Here is a 22702-nt window from a genome sequence, read left to right on the forward strand (position 1 = left end):
AAACTGCATTTCAAAATCTTAGCTTGCAAGTAAGCCGCTTGGCGGAGGCCGTCGATGGTTACGGGGTTTACAATGCCAATATTTATGATTGGCATGTAAACCAAGGGCATTTCGACCCTCCCGTGAACTATCCCTATTATCCGCCCCAACAAGGGCCGGTTCCTTCTTATGAGGAACCGCATATCGACGGGACTCCACGTCAACTGGCTTGGCCTTATTGGCTAGGGCCATCTTCTCAAGGTGGCCCTCGTGTGGATTACCCCACCTCGGAGGGGTATGACTATCGGGCACCGGGCGGTTGTGATTATCGTGAGGACAACAATTACCCCATGTACACCCCGGAGCCCATAGTGATGCCCCCTCGTTTTGACCCTCTTACGGATTGGCAACAAGAGCTATATCGGAACCGAGATTTCCACTTGGTTATACTGTTGGATGGGATCCCCATGGCCCTCCTATCGACGTGGACTACGAATGTCGTCCGAGTGGAAAAGGATCTAGCTCCCATATGGAGGACTAGAGCCTTCAGGCTTTTTTTTTTCCCTCCCCTCTCCCTTTTTTTACCCATTTTGTTCCAACCGAGGACAATTTTCTATTCAAGTGGGGGGGTGTTCCATTATTGTTTTATTATGAGGGCATGTTTAATGGGGTATATTCATTACCAATGAGCGCTTATTGCAATTTTTTCTCATCTTTGTTGATGTTCACTTCCTTTCTTTTTTCAAAAATCAATGTTTTGATGATGGTTTCATTATTTTGGCTCCCAAAGCGAAAAATCCAAATTCTGTTTTAATCCAAACCCTTTTTCTTTTCTTTGTTTCTCTTTAGTAGTTTCTTACTTTTTTTATTTATTTACTTTGATCTTTGTTACATAACTCTTGCTACTAACCAAATATTTTCCGAGTTATTTTGGATTATGTCATTTGTGTAGGGCTTATTGGTGCAATTGCTGGAGTGATATAAGCAATGGAGCTTCATTTGTTATGGAAATGTGATCTTATGCGCTTTTGGTTGACAAATTTCCTTCTTAACTCTTTCAATATTTGGATTGGTTGTTTAGTTTAGGTTAATGTAGGTTGGAGTTGATTGTTCGAGGTTATATACATTTGATTCTACGGAATCTGGTGATCATTGGTATGATGCCAAACGATCTTTGTTTGTCGATTGGGAATTAAATGTTTACTTGCCCCCTATGCTTTTATTCTCCTTCCTTTTTGAAAAAAAAAGACGATTTTATTATTTCAAGACAAACCATGAAAACCTTATTTGTTTCATCTTCATTTTGAGCATAATAAAAGATAACTTGTGTGATTGAATGTCTTTTTTTATTAAGTGTTAAAATTTTGCATGCTTCGGGGTTGTCATCGTTTGACATTAGGATAGGTCATGCTAAGGTAGCCGGTCTAGAACTTGTAAGGCCCATCGAACCCAATTTCCACTACTACCAATTTGGCCAAAGAGACCCAAATTAAGAGACAGGTTAAGTGCATAACAGGTCTCTTATAGAGGAGAGACCAATTATCTTGAAAGACAAGTCTCTCGAAATATCAAAGAGACCCGTCATTTAAGAAAACATGTCTCTTGGAATTTTTTTTAAAAAATTGAGAAAAATAGAGAGACCCGTCATTTTAGATGACAGGTTTCACGTAATATCCAAGAAACCGATCAATTATAATAATCGGTCTCTTGAATGTTGTTTTTTTTTAATCTGAGAAATTAGAGAGACCCGTTATTCTATGTAATAGGTCTCTCGAATTAATTCTCCCATATATGTAGGTAGCCATATTCCCATTAATTAAGTCCCAAACCCTAGAACCTTTTCATTTTCTCTTGTCCTCCGCCGCTCTTCATCACTCTCATTTCATTTCTAGTTTTCTTTCTCTCTCTTCTCCCTCCTCACATCTCGATCTATCTTCCTCACTCCTCAACTCATTTTTTTCTGTTTCTCAAGCGAATCTCGCTCCAAATATAAAAAATAATTACTTCATTCACTTCTTTCTCAATCTGAAGAAGTTATCTTCACTCTATAGTTTCAAAATTTCAAGATCTTTGGCCATGGTGAGTTTTGTTTTTCGGTTTTTCTTAATGAAAAATCTAAATTTCTTAGAATTATTGCTTTTTTCAACATCTTTTTTATTGTTAAAAAACAATAATTTGTCCGATTTTCCGTTTAGCTATGATAGTAGATTGTTTGTTTACTTGTTAATGTTTTCGTTTCAATTGCTATTTTTGCCATTTTATTATGTATTTTCATTTAAAAACACCTTTCACAGTCAGCTCTAGTAATTGTCGTCTTTATTAATTTCGTATTTGATTTTGTATTTCTGTTTCCATTTGATTTTTTTTTATCCCTTTGAGAATTTCTTGACGAATTGTTCTTTAAGTTGTCTTTGAAATTAGTATATTTTTTCTTGCTTTGATTTTGCATGTGTTCATTGTCATTTAAATCGAATTTTACTTTAGATCTCGTATTTCATTAGTTAAATTGAACAATTTCTCATATATTTTTTTTTATTGTAAATGAATTTTATTTTATATCTCGTTTTTAAAATTTTTGTTTTTTTCTTTTTCAATCTGTCATTTTTATGATTTATTTTCGGATAATAATATTTGCTTTGTGAATTTTAACATGTTTATATTTGTGGTTGTAGGTAACGATCTCTCAAGTTTCAAGTTTGTACCGAAGAAATTCGTAATTGAAGATCTGGGAAGTTTAGTCATCATTTTCGGATTTTTTTTTATGTATTGAATTTTCATTCATATCTGTATTATGTACATAATTTTTGAGGTATATGAAATACAAGAATTATTTTTTTACTTCTGGTTTTATAGTGGCGAAATAAATAAAATTAAATAAGTTATTATTGATGTTAATATCGATGAATTGTAATTATAAAGAAACCTTTTTTTATTTAAAATGAGACCAAAGAGCCCCGTGAAGTTAAAAAGCGGTCTCACTTTTCTCAAAAAAGAGACTACTTATTTAAATATGGGGTCTCAATTTTCTGAAAATAGAGACTGCTTTTCTTATAAAGGCAGTCTCAATTTCCTAAAAATTGACACCGCTTATATTTAAGAGGCGGTCTTAGCTTTCTCATTCTAGAGACCGCCTCTAATAAAGCAGTATCTTTACCAAAGAGACCTCTGCGCTAGAGACTGCCTCTAAGGCAGTCTCTTTGGCTATTTTGGACGGGTCTCTTTGGCCAATTTTGTAGTAGTGTTCACTTGTTTGTGGTAAGCAGGTGTTTCTCTCATTTGGGGAATTGAAGCTCTAGAGGTAGTTTTTGTAACCTGATGTGAGTTTCATTGTTAAATCCTCCAACATTTCTTTGCATGAGTGGCGTAGGATCCTTACCAAGGCATGTTTGAATCTAGAAAATGGCGTCTAACTCCCAAGTTCGCGACCAAACTTACTCATGGATGATAAAGAACATTCTTTCATTCGATGACTATATTGTTTTCTAGGTTTAGATTTTATCTTATTGTATTTTTGGTTGCATTTGTCTCCTTTGCTTCCCATGTTGAGCCTTTCCCCTCCTTGATTTTAGCACATTATAAGCTCATGGCATTTTATTTACTTTCACCCTTAGGATCGTGAAATTCAATCCTCGAAAGCTTATAGATGTTTTTATTGAAAATGTGGAGGGTAGTGGTTCTTAATGGAAAGTGAGATTGTGATGTTGTGAATATTTGTTCAATAAAAGCAAATGCAAATCCTAGAAAAAGTCGTCCACAATTATAAAAGGTAAGGACTTTGAAAAAAAGAAGTAGAATGGAAATTTTGAAAAATGAAAATAGAGAATAAAGAGTTGTGAATGATGATGAAAGGAAAAGATGAAGGTTCAAAATTTTTGGCAATGTGATTCAAAGTTGTGGCAATATAGTTTGAAGATTGGTAGAGGTATAATTTTGAAAAAGAGGCTTGATCACCCTTCGTATCAAGATTAGGCTAAGTACCATTTCCAAAATTTTCCACACCCTTACCCAGCTAACGCTACAACCCTTTCAATGTTCTTTTGACTTAGGTTGGTTGAGTCTCTAGTCGGTGGCGGGAGGGAAATTTCAAGTATAGTGAAAGGCATGACTTGGTAAGATGTCGGGTTCCCCCCCCCCTTTATATTGTTTTGATTTTTGTTTCGGCTCCTTTGAGGAGTCATGAGATGCTACCTCCGAGGGTGGATTTGAATCAAGATGAGGGAACGCAGTAAGAATGTATGGGATGCGGGGGGAGTGGCGCATGTTAGAGTTTTCTATGCTTAGCATGGTTTATCCTTCAATCAACCATTATACCGCACCTAAAACCACCATCATGATAGATTGACCACTTATACAATGGCTTCTCTGCCAACCATTCACGTGCTTCCAAGCTCAATTCACAAATCCTGTTAAAGTAGTGTATGAACTTATTCTCTTAATGTGCATCCGCGGCACGACCAAGTAGGTTTTTAAAGTGAGCATTCTTAAATTTGGACTCGAAATTTGAGGCTAGATGACGAATACAAAACCTGTGATGAGCATGTGGTTCTTCCCATCCAGTGCCCACAACGGTCATTGTTTTCAAAATCGAGGCATACCTATTTAAAATACACAAAGACCCTCTTGTTGAGTAATAAATTGTCGTATACATAACATGAAACATTCCCATGCGTCACGTGTCTCACCTTCAACAACGGCAAAAGCAAAAGGAAACAACTAAAAATTAGCATTTGTGGCCATGGCAATGAGAAGGGTCCCCTTGTATTATCCATAAAGATGGGTGCCATCAATGGTAATAACTAGCCGAAAATGATTAAAGCCATCAATAGGTGGCTTTAAAGCCCAAAAAAACTCTCTAGAACACATGAGTAAAAGTTTCTAATGTTGGTGTCATACACTAATGTACCCTCATTTGACTATTTAAAGCTTGCATAAATTTGGGTAACTCTTCATATGATTTATCCCAATCCCTAAAAATAGTAGTAATTGCCTTCTACTTGGCTAACCAAGCCCTCTTGTATGTTATGGTATATAGAAATCGATCTTTAATAACTTTTAAAGAAGGGTCGGCTCGTATAAAATCAAGTATAACACCACAAGCAAAATCACAAGACAAAAGGGGATGGTGAAGATTATTAATTTTACCTACACATGTGCTTGCATGAGGTCTTTCATACTTCACAATTCTAAATGTGGGAAGGGATGGTAACTTGATTGCACACAACCTCCAAGGACATTTGCTCTTTTCCTTTCTTATGCACTCAACAACATATTTTTCAGGCTACACTACCTTCACTTGAAAAGTTTGATTTTTGGCTATAGAATACTGTTTAACAGCTTCTTTTAACATCTGCAAAGTATCAAACTCTTGACCAACTTTAAACTCAACCCGAAGAGAAAATTTGTTATTCCCCATCCAAGTTCTCCAAGAATCACTAGTTGAAAAAACACTATTAGACACTGACAAAAAGTGACTTTTAGCAACTGCCATGTAGGGCTGCTATTGCGGGGGCTGCTAATGCTTATATTATTAGCAAAAGGCATTTGCCAGTTGCAAATAAGTACTATTAGCAGCTGGCCTAGTTCTATGCCAGCTGCGAAATAGTACTTATTTGCAACTGGCGTAGAACTAGGCCAGCTGCTATCAGTTTATTTGCAGCTGGCATAGAACTAGGCCAGCTGCTAATAGTCCATTTTTTTAATAAAAAATATTCTATTTGCAATTGGCTAAAGACTACACCAGTTGCGAATAATCATTTCTCTAAATAAAAAAATGAAATTTTTCCAAATTAATATAAAAGCTATATTATATACTATTATATCAAAATCTATGTTAATTGTGCAATATACATTAAATACAAACAAAAACATAAATTACAAGGCTTATAAAGAAACACAACAAAAGCATCCAAGAACGGCATTTATGAGTAGCAATGAGCAGCAACACTGCCAACACAAACGTCTCAAATCGACTAAATTAGCCATGCATTTTCCTTCAAAAAAAAACAATAAATAAAATATTAGAAATTCATCTAAATATTATTAAAAATCAGCAAAAAAAAAAAAAAAAAAAAAAAAAAAAAAAAAAAAAAACCGATTTTAACGAGAAACCATTTAGATACTTGAGTTTCCGGTTTTAACGAGGGAACCATATTTTTTTCATACTCGTATTAGTCCTAATTAAAGCATAACCCTTTGACACTTTTGACATAAAAGTTGATACAAGTTCAGAACCTGAAACGTTGCCATGGTGTTCAAAAATGTTATCACCGCTGACAACACCTTGTGCTATGACAAGTCTACTACAATATATAATAAATCGAAATATAAAGATTAAAAAATATGCAAGTGTATACGATGTGTCTCATGCGTGAAAGGTATGCTATTGGTAATGAATACTAGTTCTGCAAAGATGACAAGCATTGCATGGAAAATAAAATAAGAAAAGAAAAAAAATACATGTAAAAAATGTACGATGGAAAAATTAATAATAAAGGAGAAAGAGAGCTACTGAACCCCACCCCCACAAACTGAAAATATCCAAATCTATTCACATTGTTTCAATATGTAATCAAATTCAATCCCTCAATATTCAATGTCCTTATCCTGTTGCAGGTTCAAATGTATGCTACATTTTCATTTAGCTTCAGGTGATCAATATCGTTTGCCATTTGAAGATGTGAGCCCACAATTTAAGTTATCAAGTATCAAATTGTAGTTCATTCATGAACAACCAAATATAGATATGCAATTATGTTACGATCTCTTATAAAATTCAAGTTGATTAGGGGATTTTTCTCCCACCAATCGGAATGCGCCACGTGGGCCAATCAGGTCCTGCCAAGTGTCCCCCAGTTGGAACTGTCAAGGCTTGCCACGTGGCACGCGCTTATTCGTCCACCTTGGACCTGTTATGTCATGACATGTGGCATACTCCATGCCTAATGGAGAAACCGGCCACCCAGGCCCAACTTCCGAGGGAAGCCCAATCGGCCCTAGGTTAACCTAAACCTAGGATGGGCACGTTTCCCAAGGTTATAAATACCTCCCTTAATCCTCATTAAGGGGGATTACGAAAAACATAACGAAAAAACACATTAATTACACACAGTAATAACCGGCTGATCTCGCTAACAAAGCAGATTACCTACATTAAACACTCTCACCTAGAGAGACCCAATCACTTTAATTTCCGCATTAATTACTCCTTAATAAAGTACTAACTTGACCGTTGGAGGCGGAGCTCCCAGGAGTCCCCGTTATTTTGCAGGTACAGGCGTCCGGTTCCAGTCTCGGAATTGTAACTCTCCCGCAGGACATCAGAAAACCCCGAAACATTTGGCGCCGTCTGTGGGGAGAGTACTTCTGAGATGGCATCCAAGTCTGTACCGACTCCTGAAGAGAGGCGTCCCCTAGACGACCCTCAAGTTCAGTCGGACCATGATACCGAGAGTGAATTTGAAGTTGAAGCTCACACAGCTTCAGACGGGACCCTAAGGGCCCGGCGTACCCGTCATACCGAAAGGAGGGAACGGGAACATCTTCAAACTGGAAGTGAGCCAGCAGGCGCACCGCCTGTTCGGCAGCAGCCGACTGATGGGTCTGCTCCCATCACAAGGAACGAACTCATGACCTTCATGAGGGACTTCAAGGGAGAGATTCAAGAGTTGATCAACAAGAAGCCGCCTGCTCCAGTCAAGGAGCAGTCGGCTAAGAAACCCTCCACTTCACTGAAGAGGAAGCCAGTTCAAGGGCGAGATGCGACTCCTCATCCTAAATCTAGGAAGCGGGAGCCACCTGCCCTTGATTTCACAAAATTCCGTTTTCCTACAGGAAATAGGAAACCTGTTCGTCATATTCAGGCGGACGGGTCGAAGCAGACATTCACAGACGCTCGGCTACTGCTAGAGCAGAAGAAGAGTGGCCGATTATCAGAGTCGGCCTCTACTTCAAACTTTCAAGACAGTATGCGAAATGCCTCGATGAGGCATACTCAGTCGTATCGTGAGAGTCAGTCAGGCGGTACCTCCCGTCAGTCCGGCTTTCATAGCGACCAGGCGGTACCAAACTTACCATTTGTGCCGCAACAACAGTATTTTTTGCAGCCACCTCCGTTTGGTGGACCTGCAGCAAAAAACGTCCAACCTATGGACTGGCAGCTACGGTTGCTTAGACTTGGTGAACAGCCGTCGGCCTTCTCCAAGGAAATTACTGAAGCCGCTTAGCCGGCCAAAGTGAAAAATGTACTAGTAGGCGCCTATGACGGCACTACTAACCCAGAAGACCATCTGATGGCATTCACCAACCTGATGTACCTTCAAGGGTTGGATGATCCCACTTGGTGCAAGTGTTTCCCAGCGACTCTCAAAGGAATCGCACAACAATGGTTCGGCAACCTGCCGACTGGTTGTGTAAATAGCTTCAGGACGCTTGCTTACTTATTCACCTCCAACTTCGCCATGAACATCCCTGCGAAGAAAACGACCCTTGATTTAGGAACAATTCAGCAGGGCGAGAAGGAGGGGCTTCGTTCTTACATCAGGCGGTTTACAGATTCAAGGGTTACCGGATGAGGTAGCCTATACTGACTTTTTCAGAGGTCTCAAAGACGGGTCTACCTTCAAATTTGATTTGGTTCGAAAGAAGGTGGCGACTCTTCAAGAGGCCTTGATTAAAGCAGAAGCCTATATACAGGCGACTGATCTTTGCACGGTAAAACAGTTGGACGGGAAAAGGTTCGACAAAAGAGAAGGACGACAGAAACAGTCGTCAAACAAAGATGAGAAGAGAAAAGAGGTCAGGGCGGCTGATTCCTCTAAACAGCCGGCCCAAAAAAAGAAAAAAGAATTCAAACCATACTCCCCAAAGTATGCGTTTAACAAGGATAACCAGTTTATCCTAAAAGAAATCAAGGGACGGATCTCAATTGAGAAGCCGGTCCCCATGAAGGGTTCTGCAAACAACCGGAACCAAGATAAATTCTGTGCTTATCATGATGATGTTGGTCATCACACCAATGACTGCATCAGTCTCATGCGGTATCTGGACCGCCTGGCTGAGCAAGGTGATCTGGACACTTATGTCAAGAAATCTACGGGGAACACTTCCTCAAAAAAGCAGTCGGCCAAAAAGAATCAACAGGCCGACAGCTCCGATACAGATGATGCAGTCGTCTACACCATTGCAGGCGGCTTCTCAGGAGGCGGCCCCACTATTAGGGGCAAGAAAGACAATATCAGGCGGTTAGATGTAAATTCCGTTCACCAAGAACGGCCGTCCAAATATTCATTTCCTGAGATTGTCATCACTGAAGAAGATCTAGGAGGGGTAAGGGGGCCGCATGACGACCCTATCGTTATTGAATGTAAAGTGGTCAACCAGAGAGTTGGCCGAATCCTCATAGATACCGGAAGCTCCTCAGATCTCATCAGTAGCAAATGTCTGTCGAAGCTAAAATATCAGACTGATTGCATACATCCGGCCTCCCACCCTTTAGTAGGGTTTGGAGGAGGAGTCGTCCACCCACTGGGACGAGTGGATTTACCCATCCGCCTAGGCGAAAAAGGGGAAGGACGACACATGGTAGTCCGGTTCCTGGTAGTAGAGGAACTCTCGGCCTACAACATGATTCTGGGTCGACCAACCCTGAATAATTCCAAGGCTGTTATAATCCCATCTCTTATGTTGCTCAAGTTTGAGAGGGATAATGGAATAGTCGGCTCCCTACGGGGAGATCAGAGGATGGCCCGAGAGTGCTATCTCTCGGATATCAAGCCCACTGTTATGGCCACTGGGTCAAGCGGTAAAAAAACAGACTTTGACAATGTCAAGGAGAGTGCGCCTGTTCAAGAAGCAGGCGGCAAGAAAAGAAAGGCATCCCAGACAGGGGCCGCAAGAAAAGAAAGAAAATAGCAATCATTGGCAGAGGAGCGGTCGGATGAGTTCCGCCCTCAGCCGGCTGGTGAGCATACGGACCTGATCTTAGACGACTCACATCCTGACCGAACAGTCAAAGTTGGGACGACTGCTTTGAGAGACCTTGGTGACGATTTTCACAAACTACTGAAAGAATACAAGGACATCTTTGCATTCGAAGTCCATGAAATGCCAGGCATTAGTCCTGACCTGGCGGTACATAAACTGGCTGTGGATCCAAAAAAGAAGCCGGTACGGCAGAAGAAACGGAACCATGGCGAAGAAAGAAGTCAGGCGGCAACCGCCGAGGTTAAAAAATTACTTGACGCAGGGTTCATTCGGCAATGTTACTTCCCAGACTGGGTTGCAAATGTGGTGCTTGTTAAAAAGCCGAATGGCACCTGGCGAATGTGTGTAGACTACACAGACTTAAACAAGGCGTGCCCCAAAGACAGTTACCCTCTGCCTAAAATTGATAACTTGGTCGACTCAACAGCCGGCCATGCTTTGATGAGCTTTATGGACGCCTATTCTGGTTTCCATCAAATTCCTTTATGGAAGAAAGATCAGGAGAAGACGGCCTTCGTCACTGATCAGGGGTTATTCTGTTACACGGTCATGCCGTTTGGTCTTAAGAATGCCCCGGCTACCTTCCAGCGAATGATAAACACTGTGTTCTTTGATCAGATTGGGAGAAACGTCGAGGCATACATTGATGATATGATTGTCAAGACTAAACTTCAGAAATATCATCTGTCGGACCTCCGAGAAACTTTCGCCACACTCAGGCGGCACCATGTCATGCTCAATCCCAAGAAATGTGTATTTGGGGTTGAGTCTGGGAAATTTCTCGGATTCCTTATCAATCAGAGAGGAATAGAGGCGAACCCTGAGAAGGTGCAGGCGGTCATTGACATGCAGTCGCCTCGTACCATCCGAGAGGTTCAGAAGTTAACAGGTTGTCTGGCGGCCTTGGGAAGATTTCTAAGCCGATCAGGCGACAAATGCCTATACTTCTTCCAGGCAATTAAGAAAAAGGCAAGGTTTGAATGGGGGCCGGATGCTGAGGCCGCCTTCCAGAAATTGAAAGTTCACTTGCATTCCTTGCCGAGGCTGGTCAGCCCTTTGCCCAAAGAAAATCTCTACATGTACCTGGCCGTCTCTGATCATGCGTTAAGCGCTGTGCTCCTTGCTGAAAGGGACGGCTGTCAACTCCCGGTCTACTTTGTCAGTCACGTACTGAAAAATGCCGAGTTGAGGTATCCCCTAGTGGAGAAATTTGGTCTTGCACTCTTCATGGCTGTTAAAAAATTGAAGCCCTACTTTCTGGCACATGCAGTCGTCGTGTATACCGACCAACCTATCAAGCGGCCCCTTACCATCATGGAGTCGTCAGGCCGAATGATCAAATGGGCCATAGAAATACAGAGCCTCGAAGTTACTTTCGAGCCTAGAAAAGCAGTGAAGGGGCAAGCCTTTGCTGACTTTATTGTAGAGATGACTCGTCCTCCTGACTCTCAAGTTCCAGACCAAGTATGGAAGGTATATGTGGACGGAAGCTCTACTTCAAATGGTTGTGGAGCAGGCGTCATATGTCAGTCGCCAGAGGGCGACTGGTACGAGTATGCTCTACGCTTCAGTTTTCAGGCTTCAAACAATGAGGCAGAATATGAAGCTTTACTAGCCGGGATCCGCATGTGCAAGGCGGCAGGGGCAAGAAAAATAGACGCCTGTTCCGATTCACAATTGATAGTGAGTCAGTACAATGGCGAATATGAAGCAACCCATCCGGCCATGATCAAGTATTTACAGGCGGTCCGACAAGCAGTCGGCTCCATTGAGGATTTCCATCTGATCCAAGTGCCGAGATCGGAAAACAACCAGGCGGATGCACTGTCAAAATTAGCATCATCCGCCTCCTCTGATACTCCTCGAACTGTTTTTTGGGAAGTAATGGAGAATAGAAGCATCGAGGAAAACCCTATTGGAATCCTGGACAGAAGCTCAACCTGGATGGATTCAATTAGGGCATATCTGACAAACGGTACACTGCCGGATGATCCTCAACAGGCGGCAGCACTGAAAAAACGAGCCACCTGTTTTGAAATGATAAAGGGAGAACTTCACAAAAGGGGGTACCTTCAACCCTTCTTAAAGTGTGTTACTCCAAAAAAGGGACGAGAGATACTAGACGATCTTCACTCTGGTTACTGTGCTTCTCATATAGGCGGTAGAACGCTTGCTCAACGGGCAAGGCGGCAGGGCTACTTTTGGCTTACTTTGGAAGCAGATGCAATGGAGATGGTGAAAAAATGTGACAAGTGCCAAAGGTTTGGCAAACTAATTCACCGTCCGGCTACTGACCTCACTACCATTCACAGCCCACTACCGTTTGCTAAGTGGGGCATGGACATTCTGGGTCCATATACGCCTGCTACAGGCGGAAGGAGGTACATACTTGTTGCCGTTGACTACTTCACTAAATGGGTAGAGGCGGAGGCTGTAAAGGGAATCAAGACGAAAGATGTAATTTCATTCATTTGGAAAAATGTCATCACTCGGTTCGGGGTTCCCATGTCTATGGTTTTTGATAATGGTCCCCAATTTGAGACGCCTGTTCTCAAAAGCTGGTTGGGTGACCAAGGAATTGCAAACTACTTCACATCTGTCGGCCGTCCACAAGCAAACGGCCAGGTAGAAGCCTTTAATAAAATCATCTCAGACGGTCTCAAGAAAAAGATTGAACGAGCAGGCGGCCTATGGGCGGATGAACTACCACATGTTCTCTGGGCCATTAGGACGACTGAAAAAGGGGCGACTGGAGAAACTTCATTCCTCCTAACTTACGGTGCGGAAGCTGTTCTTCCAATAGAACACTACGAGCCGACTCTTCGAGTAATGCTATATGACGAACAGGCAAACTGGGAAGCCATGCGCCTGGCATTAGACTCACTTCCTGAAAAGAGGGGCAATGCTGTTTTGCGCCATGAAATCTATCGCCTGAGAATGACTAGATCATACAACAAAAAAGTACACAGGCGTCCACTCAAAGTAGGGTACTTTGTACTTAGAAAAATGGAAGCAGTTGGTAGGGCTAATGAGTCTGGCAAACTAACTCCCAACTGGGAAGGACCCTACCGAATCTGTGAGGAAGTCAGGGACGGTACCTACCGTCTGGAAACACCAGACGGACAACCGTTGCCTCGAACCTGGAATGTAGATAATCTTAAGAAATATTTCTTTTGAATGATGTAAATAGTCAAGAGCTACTTAATAAAAGTTTGCACTTACTATTCAATTTTGTACTAAGAGGGGCACGCCTACTAACAAATAGTCGGCTACTCTCCATGTTTAATTTTTATTCTTACTTAAAGAGGGGCATGCCGTCTGTACCTTTACAGTCGGCTACTCTCCATTGAGTATTTTACTCTATTTTCAGAGGGGCATGCCGTCTGTACCTTTACAGTCGGCTACTCTCCATTGAGTTTTCACTATCTTCAGAGGGGCATGTCGTCTGTACCTTTACAGTCGGCTACTCTTCATTGAGTATTTTACTCTATTTTCAGAGGGGCATGCCGTCTGTACCTATACAGTCGGCTACTCTCCATTGAGTTTTCACTCTATCTTCAGAGGGGCATGCCGTCTGTACCTTTACAGTCGGCTACTCTCCATTGAGTATTTTACTCACAATAGGGGCATGTCGTCTGGGCATATAGTTGGCTACTCTCCATAAGAAGATGGCCGAATGGTTCCAAACACATAGCCACCCCCCTAATACTTAGCTAAAAAGATTAGGGCCTGGCCGACCCTGTGCCTAACAGGCGGCTACCCTTCTTTTACTTAGCACCTACGTTCACCAATAACTTACCAAGGCCACAGGCCGAATGATCAGACCAGGCGCCAAGCCAACTGATCAAATCTACAAAACTAATACGACATGTCCCAACATCATAGCAGGCGTCTGGCGGCATCCCTCCGGATGAAATTCGTCGCAGAGAGCAGCTCCCTTTTGGGTGGAACATTGTTCTATAAACTAATTACACGGCACCTATACGACTGTCCCCAAGGGCAACCACGTAGCCGTTTTTGAGACAAGGATAACTCTATCACTAACCAAACCAGTGGTAGCAGTTGACATCTGAGTCAGATGACCGCCTGTATTACTTGGGATAAATGCAGGGGGTACCTCTTGAGTTAATAGCAAACAAACATTGGCGAATCAAGGGGTCTAGCCGGCCTCCGCCGCCTGGTACCTCTACTTCTCAAGCAAGAGTGACGGCGACTGAGTAACTCCAACGTTAACTCATAGTCACTCCCTCAAATTTGGTATGGAACCTAAAAGGTTTGAGTAGACCGCCAGTTTTTTTGGCAAACAAGGGCACTCAAACCCCTATTCCTACTAGGTAACCTATTGAGTTAATAGCCAACAAACATTGTCGAATCAAGGGGATCAGCCGGCCTCCGCCGCCTGGTACCTCTACTACTCAATCTAGAGTGTGACGGAGACTGAGTAACTCCTATGTTAACTTATAGTCACTCCCTCAAACTCAGTATGGAGCCTAAAAGGTATGAGTCGTCCGCCTGTTTTTAGCAAACAGGGGCTCTCAACCACTACTCCTGCTAGGTTAACAAATTATGAGTTAAAAGCTAACAAACATTGGCGAATAAAGGGAAACAACCGGTACCCGCCGCATGTTATCTCTACTACTCAGTTCCTTGGAGACTAGGTAATACTCATGTTTACTTGGTCAGACCACTTTCCTACTTGGTTAAATTTACAAATGACAGGACCGCCTGCATAAAAAGGATCCAGTCTTTAAAATAGTTCGAATACCGATTGGATGAATGGCCGACTGATCGTCTATCCTGGAAACAGACAACCAGTCGTCCAGGGGCATAGGCGGCGTGACTAACTATTCGTACCTGTCTGCAACTATCGGCCATGCAAAACAGTCGGTCTAGTGAACAATTGGATATTAGCATATGGAATACTTAGACAAATTTGAGGCAAAACAAAAATTCATTAAAAAGAAGCCGGTCATCAAAGACCGGCAAAATATTCAAAGCCCCGGCCCCCTGGCCGGGTAAATACAAAACAAACGGCACGCAGGCCGTGGAATGAATACATAAAGCTTAAGAAGGGGGCAGATCTTTAATATTAGCAGCTGCCGCCTGGTCAGCACTCTTTTTGCTGGACTCGGCTTCAGCTGCATCCTTTTTTGATGCCTTACCCCCAAGCGGCACAAGCGCCACTACCGGCTCCTCCTCCTCCAACGCTTCCTCCAACGCCTCTTCCTCAGCAGCCGCCAGGATCTCTTGATTATATGTATCAGAACACTGGCGATACGTTCTTTCCCAAGAGGCAAAGTCGGCATTGGGGAAGAGGCAGCCTCAGGTCATGCGCTGGATTTGAGCGGAGTCTTCCATCATCTCCCGGACCAGCTCTTTCTTCTCTTGCTCGGCCTTTTCCGAGAGATCTTGAGTAAGACTCTTCTCCTGGGTCACCAGGCGTTCCTTTACGTTGGCCAAGGATTTCTCCAATGCTTCGTATGAGTACATTTTTAGGCGAAGAGGTTTCAGCTCGACCTTGAGATTGGTGATGGTCGCCTCCAGCTCGTCATTCTTCTTCTGGGCCGCCTCTAACTGAGCCCGAACAGCGGCGGTAGCCTGCGCCTGATAATAAAGAATATCAATGGTCAGAACTTCATTTTGGGCAATTTGAAACATTGCCTTATCACAGTCAGAGGCGGCCATAGCTTTTGCAGCCTTTACCTCTTTGTTCTTCCGATCAAGCGGCTTGCGAAGGCCGTTCACTCGGAGTAGGGCCTAAGTACAAAGGAACAGGCGTCAGTTTCCAAACAAAAAGAAAACAGGCGTCCAGAAATTCAAATACTCAAAAATATGCTAAGTATACCTCAGCAAGGACCCCTGCAATCCCGTCTAGGTCAAGGGTGCCGACACCCCTGATTGCCTCCCTTTCAGCCGGAGGAACTGCCCTGATCATAGACTTGGCCATCTCTACCAAGTCAGGCTCCTAAGGGCCGGCTGCATCAAGCATAAACAAACGGATTAGACCTAGTAAAAAAGGGAGCAAGTCTAAAATTTACAAGGACAACTTCTTACTTCTAGGCGGCCCAGTTGGAGTTTTAGAAGAAGTGGCCGGCTGTTTCTCAGCCGCCACATGTTTCCTGGCAGAACCAGGAGAGCTCCCAACAGTCGTCTTCCGGGCCTTGGGGTCCGGCTGTTGGGAAGATGAAACTCTTGGAGCACCCGTCTAAAAAAGAAGAAAAAAAAAAAAAAAAAAAGTCAGTATATGCATAAACACAACTCCAAAAAGAGGGTGAAAGGTTCGGAGCTCACCAAGGGTGCCCCCTTCTTGGGGGAGTCGGTTGAAGCTTGTTGCATGATAGAGGCCCGCAACATGGCCGCCGCAGTCTTGGAGGCGGTGATTTTGCTCATGGCGTCAGCTGCAAAAACAAACAGCAAAGTTAATAAAAGATAAACAACAAATGTATGGAACAACAGAGTATTCGACAGGCCGACTACCTCTTGAGCACCGACTGCTGAGGCCACAGGCGGCCAAAAAGTACTCATTATAGAGCCACTTGAAGCTCGGGACGCAGTGCAGGGGTACTTGCTCTCGTACCCCTGAAGTAGAGTCGACCCTCGACTCTACTTTAAAGAGTCCTTTATCAAGGATCTCTTTCTTAGCCTTGGGGGGAACAGGCGGCATGCTACGGCCGCCTGCAAGAAGAGGCGGATTCCTGTTGCACCTATTGAAGCGCTTGTTCAGCTCAGTGTCTGAACTCTCAATGATGAGAAAGGTGCTCCGCCAGTCCTTCCACTTGTTTGCTTTACCTCTCGTCATGAGGTAGCCCCTGTGGCTTGTCAATTGATACCAGCCGGTACCGCCTGTCTTAGGGGTCCGGCTGAGATAGTTCATATGGGCGAAAGCCTCGAAGCTCGGCTCCACCCCGTGCAGTTCGCACCCGGCCACATAGCCGAGTACGTTGACCCAGGAGTTTGGGGCTAACTGTCATAACCCCAACTCATACCCATCCAAAATCCGCTGAACAGCCGGATGTAATGGAAAGCAAAGCCCTGCCTTGATGGCCGCCTCGTAGCTGCCAAAGCAGGCGCTATCATAACTGGAACCAGCCGGCCAGACGACTGTGTCTTCTGGATCCGGCACAAACACTAGAAAGTCGGGGCCCATGGTGTGGTTTGCAATAAAGCTCTCCACTTTCTCTTGCATGGCTGTGATCCGGCCCCGAGGTACCGTGCAGTAGTAGGGGGTATTTAGCTCTCGGTAAGAGGCGGATGGCTCCGCCCAATTGTCCCCCTTCTCAACTGCGTGAGAAAGTCTCGCCTCTTGCAGGAGGCTGTTTTTCTCTTCTGTACCCAAAGAAGCATGGCCAGAAGAGCTTGACTCGGAATCGTCCTCTGACGAGTCCGAAGAGGACGACTCCTCCCCTCTTCCGGAGGGGCCCGCCTCCTCTCTTTGAAAAGAAGAAGAATTGTTAACTGTTAAATGGGAAGGGGTCACTATGACTCCTCCCTCAGAATTGCCGGCTTTCAGGCCTCCTTGTTTCACTTCCACATCTGGCGCCTGGTCAGATGTTTCACTAAGCGGCACCCTGTGGGAGGAGCCGTCTGAATTTGAGATCCTAGCAGTCTTTTTCGTTCTGGCCATCCTGATCTGCATAGACACAGATACAGTCGGACTTTGTATAAAGGGCAAAGATGGGTCCGGAAAAGGGCAGGCGGCACTCTTAGTCCTAGATTCAGCCGTCCCCGGTGACCGGCTGATCACTAACCTAGGTCGTGTTGTGTGCTTCCGTGGTGCCATTTCAAAAAATAAAAAGAAAATTAAGAGTAAGAGAACTGAAAGTTACCTGAACGAGTGACGGTTGATGAAGTTCTGAAAATCCTGTGCAGTCGGCTTGTCAGAACAGGCGGTAGGCAGAAAAGGTCCGAAATGTCAGAGCAAGTTCAGGGGTCCGAATGTTCTCAAAAAGTTCTCAAAGTGTGAAAATGACTCAAGACAACTCTCCCTTATATAAGCGAAGTGAGAAGGCGAAGGGTCACTTTCAGAATTCAAAATTTGGGCGGGAAAATCTCTCGTCCTTTCGCCGACTGACACCTGTAGCAGGGCGTCGCCTGTTACAGAGCGACACCTGTCACAGGTAACACGTGACCAATCACGTGTCACCTGTGAGGGGCAAATGATTAGGGGATTTTGCTCCCACCAATCGGAATGCGCCACGTGGGCCAATCAGGTCCTGCCAAGTGTCCCCCGGTTGGAACTGTCAGGGCTTGCCACGTGGCACGCGCTTATTCGTCCACCTTGGACCTGTTATGTCATGACATGTGGCATACTCCATGCCTAATGGAGAAACCGGCCACCCAGGCCCAACTTCCGAGGGAAGCCTAATCGGCCCTAGGTTAACCTAAACCTAGGATGGGCACGTTTCCCAAGGTTATAAATACCTCCCTTGATCCTCATTAAGGGGGATTACGAAAAAAATAACGAAAAAACACATTAATTACACACAGTAATAACCGGCTGATCTCGCTAACAAAGCAGATTACCTACATTAAACACTCTCACCTAGAGAGACTCAATCACTTTAATTTCCGCATTAATTACTCCTTAATCAAGTACTAACTTGACCATTGGAGGCGGAGCTCCCAGGAGTCTCCGTTATTTTGCAGGTACAGGCGTCCGGTTCCAGTCTCGGAATTGTAACTCTCCCGCAGGACATCAGAAAACCCCGAAACACAAGTAAATAAAGAATTGATCCATGAATTCAGCATTGATCCCAAGTAACAACATATAGACGATATCATAAGTTCAGCATAGCCTACTGTTGTTATTAGTATGAGTTGTAGCCTCTAATAATATAGTTGTATTAAGCTAGATAAATACATGTATAATGCAAAAGAATTCAAATGACTAGCCTTCTCCTAAAAGTATCATGTATAGCATATGCTTTGAAGAAATGTAATCTCATTTTGTACATGTGTAACTGATGATTCCATTTAGAAAAACAAGTACATTTAAAATGTAAACCACATTCTCAAGCACACTTCTACTCTAATCATAATAGGAAAAGCCACATTAGTTACTGTTAATTCTTATTCCCATATCAAATGCCATATATGATAATCTCAGACATACTATCTAACAATATCTCAAAAAATTCCACATCAAAGTTAACTTAATGACAAATGCAATCGTTGCCAATTATTTTGAAACAAGAGGAAAGGCACTAGGATGCACTACATTAAAAGTTTAAAACACTACCAGTCTACCACTAAAAAGTAAAGAGCTCAAGAAATGAGTAAACCGTATATAATGGAACTCAAGAAAAAAGTTAAACATACTACTCCACTCGAAAATAGTTGACATTGTTCGTGTAAGTTAAAATTTTAGACTAGGAATCTGACAACTAAATCCAACCCGAGACTTCAACGACACATACATACTAGGAATTATATGAAGCAAGAATAATACCTGTTTGGGAAAGGAATTTGACAAATTAGCTCTAGAATTGAGTGAGAGATTTAAATTGGGCATAGAAAAAGACCATGAAAGTAAAGTGGGTTTGTTCATTCGAGGTGGTAACGAGTTTGGTACCTAGAATTTAAAGTAAGAGACCCATTATCAATAGCAACAAGTTAAAAAAGAATGAGAACAAAAAGAGAAAAAGTTATGAAAATACTTATAATAGCAGAGTCATAACTAATAAAATGATCATTGTTAGAAACAAAACCCCTAAGGGAACCGCCTTCTTCATAGCCTTCAAGAACTAACAAGGTTGGCATGGGGAATTGTATAGCACTTTGCATGCATAATAACAAAGGAATCCTAGCTTAGATCAGAAGAAGTATCTAATAAAAAGATCTGTAATATTAAGAAAGAATGAATTGTAAAACTGAAATAATATTGATTTTAATCATTGAGCTTGTTGTCTTGGGGAGCATTGAAGCTTTCTTCTTCTCCAGAGTTTTCTTGCTGCAACTGCTCTTCTTAGTTCTTACTAGCACTACTGATACTCAAATAAAATTCATACCCAACAAACTAATACATCAGCAAAAACAGAAACTTGAATTAAAAATACCCCCCAAAAAATCAGACTAGTTAATCATCATTTGAAAGAATTCGGACAAATTAAGAAATTTCTTGCTTAAAAACAATCAATTCAGCAAAACCTTATCCACTCAAACCAAAATTACCAAAAAAAAAAAAAAAAAAAAAAAAAAAAAAAGAACAAATTGCCACCAATCAGATCTGATCAACAACCTACAAAATCAAAACCTAAAACCTAAATAAAGCACATGTATAAACCAAACCATAAATCTACAACTAGCAAATTTAATCGATGAAAACGCGGATAAAAACCGAAAAAATTAAACATAAAATTCAAGAAAGAGTAGTGATTAAAATACCTCATTCCGGGAAGCGAAAGCCATTGTTCAAAGAGGACAAACCCTAGACGATGAACAACAACAATAGCGACTTGGTGAGGAATCGCAAATCACTTCGCAATTTCTTAAATTAACACAAACAATCAATAATTGATTCTCAAGCATTAAGACCCCAAAATCATTATCAATTTCGAATCAAAATTTAGTTCTGCGGAACTCAATGAAATTACAATTTGCGACATTAAAAAATCACCCAAAAATCGTTAGATCTTGAATAAACCAAGAATTGAAAGTAGCAAATTACTGAGGATTTTAGACCTCTTAATTTGAGCCCTAGGAGAAGACGAGAAGAACGCAGAAGCTAAGGAGAGAGAAACCCAAGGAAGTTGAGAGAAAATAAAAATCAGCAACTAGAAATTAAAGTAAGGCCATGTTTGGTAATTGGCTTTTTAATGGTTTTTTGGTTAGCTTTTGACTTTTGGCTTTTTAAGGTGGTCAAATAGCCAAAAAATGTGTTTGGTAATTGGTTTTTTAGTCAGCGAAAAAGCTGGTTTTTAAGCCAAAATGAAAAAGCTGCTTTGAGTAGCTTTTTTGTTGGATTTTGGCTTGTTGGCCCACAAATTATCTAATAAACAGCCAACAACCACCAATTAATTTACCAAACACTTTTGTAAACAGCCAACTTAAACAGCCAATTTCAAAAGCCATTATAAACAGCCAAACATTCCAGCTGGTCAAACAAGCCATGTGAACCAGCCAACAGCCAACCGCCAACAGCCATTTGCCAAACAAGGCCTTAAACTAATTAGTGAGCCTTTTAAGTCCAGTGACAAACTCACAGTCACGGAGTGTTACGGTCAATCTTTATTTGACCGAGTATTGTAGCTGGCGTCAAATAGGCCATCTACTATTAGATTTATTAGGGTTCGTTTGACATTGCTGCAATTTTCTGGTTTTTGGGTTTTGTTTTTAAAAAGTATGTAATATATGTCCCATAATGAATCAAAAATTATTTAAACTTATTAAAAACATGATAATTTTGAAAACTGACAACAGAAAAGTGGAAACACCTTTTTCTTGTTTTCTGTTTTTGGTTTTTGGTTTTCAAAAAAACAGAAAACTGAAAACAAAAAATGATGCCAAACAAACCCTTAATTTTCAGTTTAATTATTATTTGCAACGTACATTGTTACGCTAGCTACAAATGCTTTAGTACTTGCAACTGGCATTAGATAGGCCAGTTGCGAGTATAAATTTTAATTTATACCTACCAAATACTAGCAACGCACATTTTCACGCTAGTTGCTAATGGCATATTATTTTGTAACTGGTGTTATGGGTAAAAAACTACAAAGGAAAGTCAACGACAGTCAATGAAGGTCAATGACGAAGACTCTTCTTGACGAAGGCACAAGCTTGACGACGCACCATCAGCATTGACGGAAGACGAAGTCAAGTAACAACCTCCTATTTTTTAGGAAGAGGATAAGTAAAGACTTAGTCCAAACTTAGCCTAATCAGCCCGTTGGAATTCAAAACAGAAGAAGGAATATTTTCAGCAACTGAAGTCCGAAAATCATGGGCACGATTCTATCTCCATGCAACGGCTAGAGTTTAACCTAGCAACCATCTATATAAAGGGCAGAGCAACGACGAGTAGGACACATCCTCGTCCAGTAATATACACATTGTATCACATCTTGTAAACTGAGATGATTATTTCTTGCATAGTGAAATTTTGGTAGATCCTCATCCAACCCGCGGTTTTTACCTTCATTGGGTTTTCCGCGTCACCAATTCCTTGTGTCGATTATTCCCTTTCTTTCCATGTTTTATTTTCTTGATTTTGCTTAGTTGATCCGTAGCCTAGATTTTGATATTCAATCCCACTTAACAAAAATTAGCATAAACAATTTGGCGCCCACCGTGGGGCTACAACTAGGTAAAGTCTAAAAATCCCTCGTTAAACCCTTCAATATGTCAGCTGACGAAATGATCCCAGAGCAGCTAAAGGCCGCTTATGAGAAAATTCAAGCCGACCTCGAAGCAGCTAGGGATTCCAATGAGCGCCTCAGCAAGGAGAAGGAGGCGTCAGAATCTGATGCAGCTACCCTCCGTCAACAATTGGAATTCACCCAGAGCAATCGTCGTCGTCAGCCTATAATGCCATACTAGGACGACCCTGGATCCACCGATTGAAAGCCATTCCTTTTACCTACCACCAATAAATCAAATTTCTCACCCCATGGGGAGTCCAAGAAATTAAAGGAGAACCCCGTGAAGCCAAACACTGCTATAAAGCAACCCTTAAACCAACATGAGAACCGCATAACAATTACAGCATGGCTCCGACACCAGACAATCCCAACGACCTCGAAAT

At 42.2% G+C, this 22702-nt stretch overlaps 2 long non-coding RNA genes across 2 annotated transcripts; one reads left to right on the forward strand and one right to left on the reverse strand.

Annotated features, from left to right (window-relative positions):
• Positions 1-1695: 1695 nt before the first annotated feature.
• On the forward strand, positions 1696-2817 carry LOC110706179. Its single transcript, XR_002508257.1, has 2 exons — positions 1696-2058; positions 2652-2817. It is a non-coding gene; the product is annotated as an uncharacterized LOC110706179 (long non-coding RNA).
• Positions 2818-5665: 2848 nt separating this feature from the next.
• Positions 5666-20741, reverse strand: LOC110706180. The gene is made up of 3 exons (XR_002508258.1): positions 20344-20741; positions 19409-19531; positions 5666-5969 (listed from the first exon to the last, which is right to left on the reverse strand). It is a non-coding gene; the product is annotated as an uncharacterized LOC110706180 (long non-coding RNA).
• Positions 20742-22702: the final 1961 nt, after the last annotated feature.

Source organism: Chenopodium quinoa, unplaced genomic scaffold, assembly GCF_001683475.1.
Source record: "Chenopodium quinoa cultivar QQ74 unplaced genomic scaffold, ASM168347v1, whole genome shotgun sequence".
In the NCBI taxonomy this organism is placed as follows: domain Eukaryota; kingdom Viridiplantae; phylum Streptophyta; class Magnoliopsida; order Caryophyllales; family Amaranthaceae; genus Chenopodium; species Chenopodium quinoa.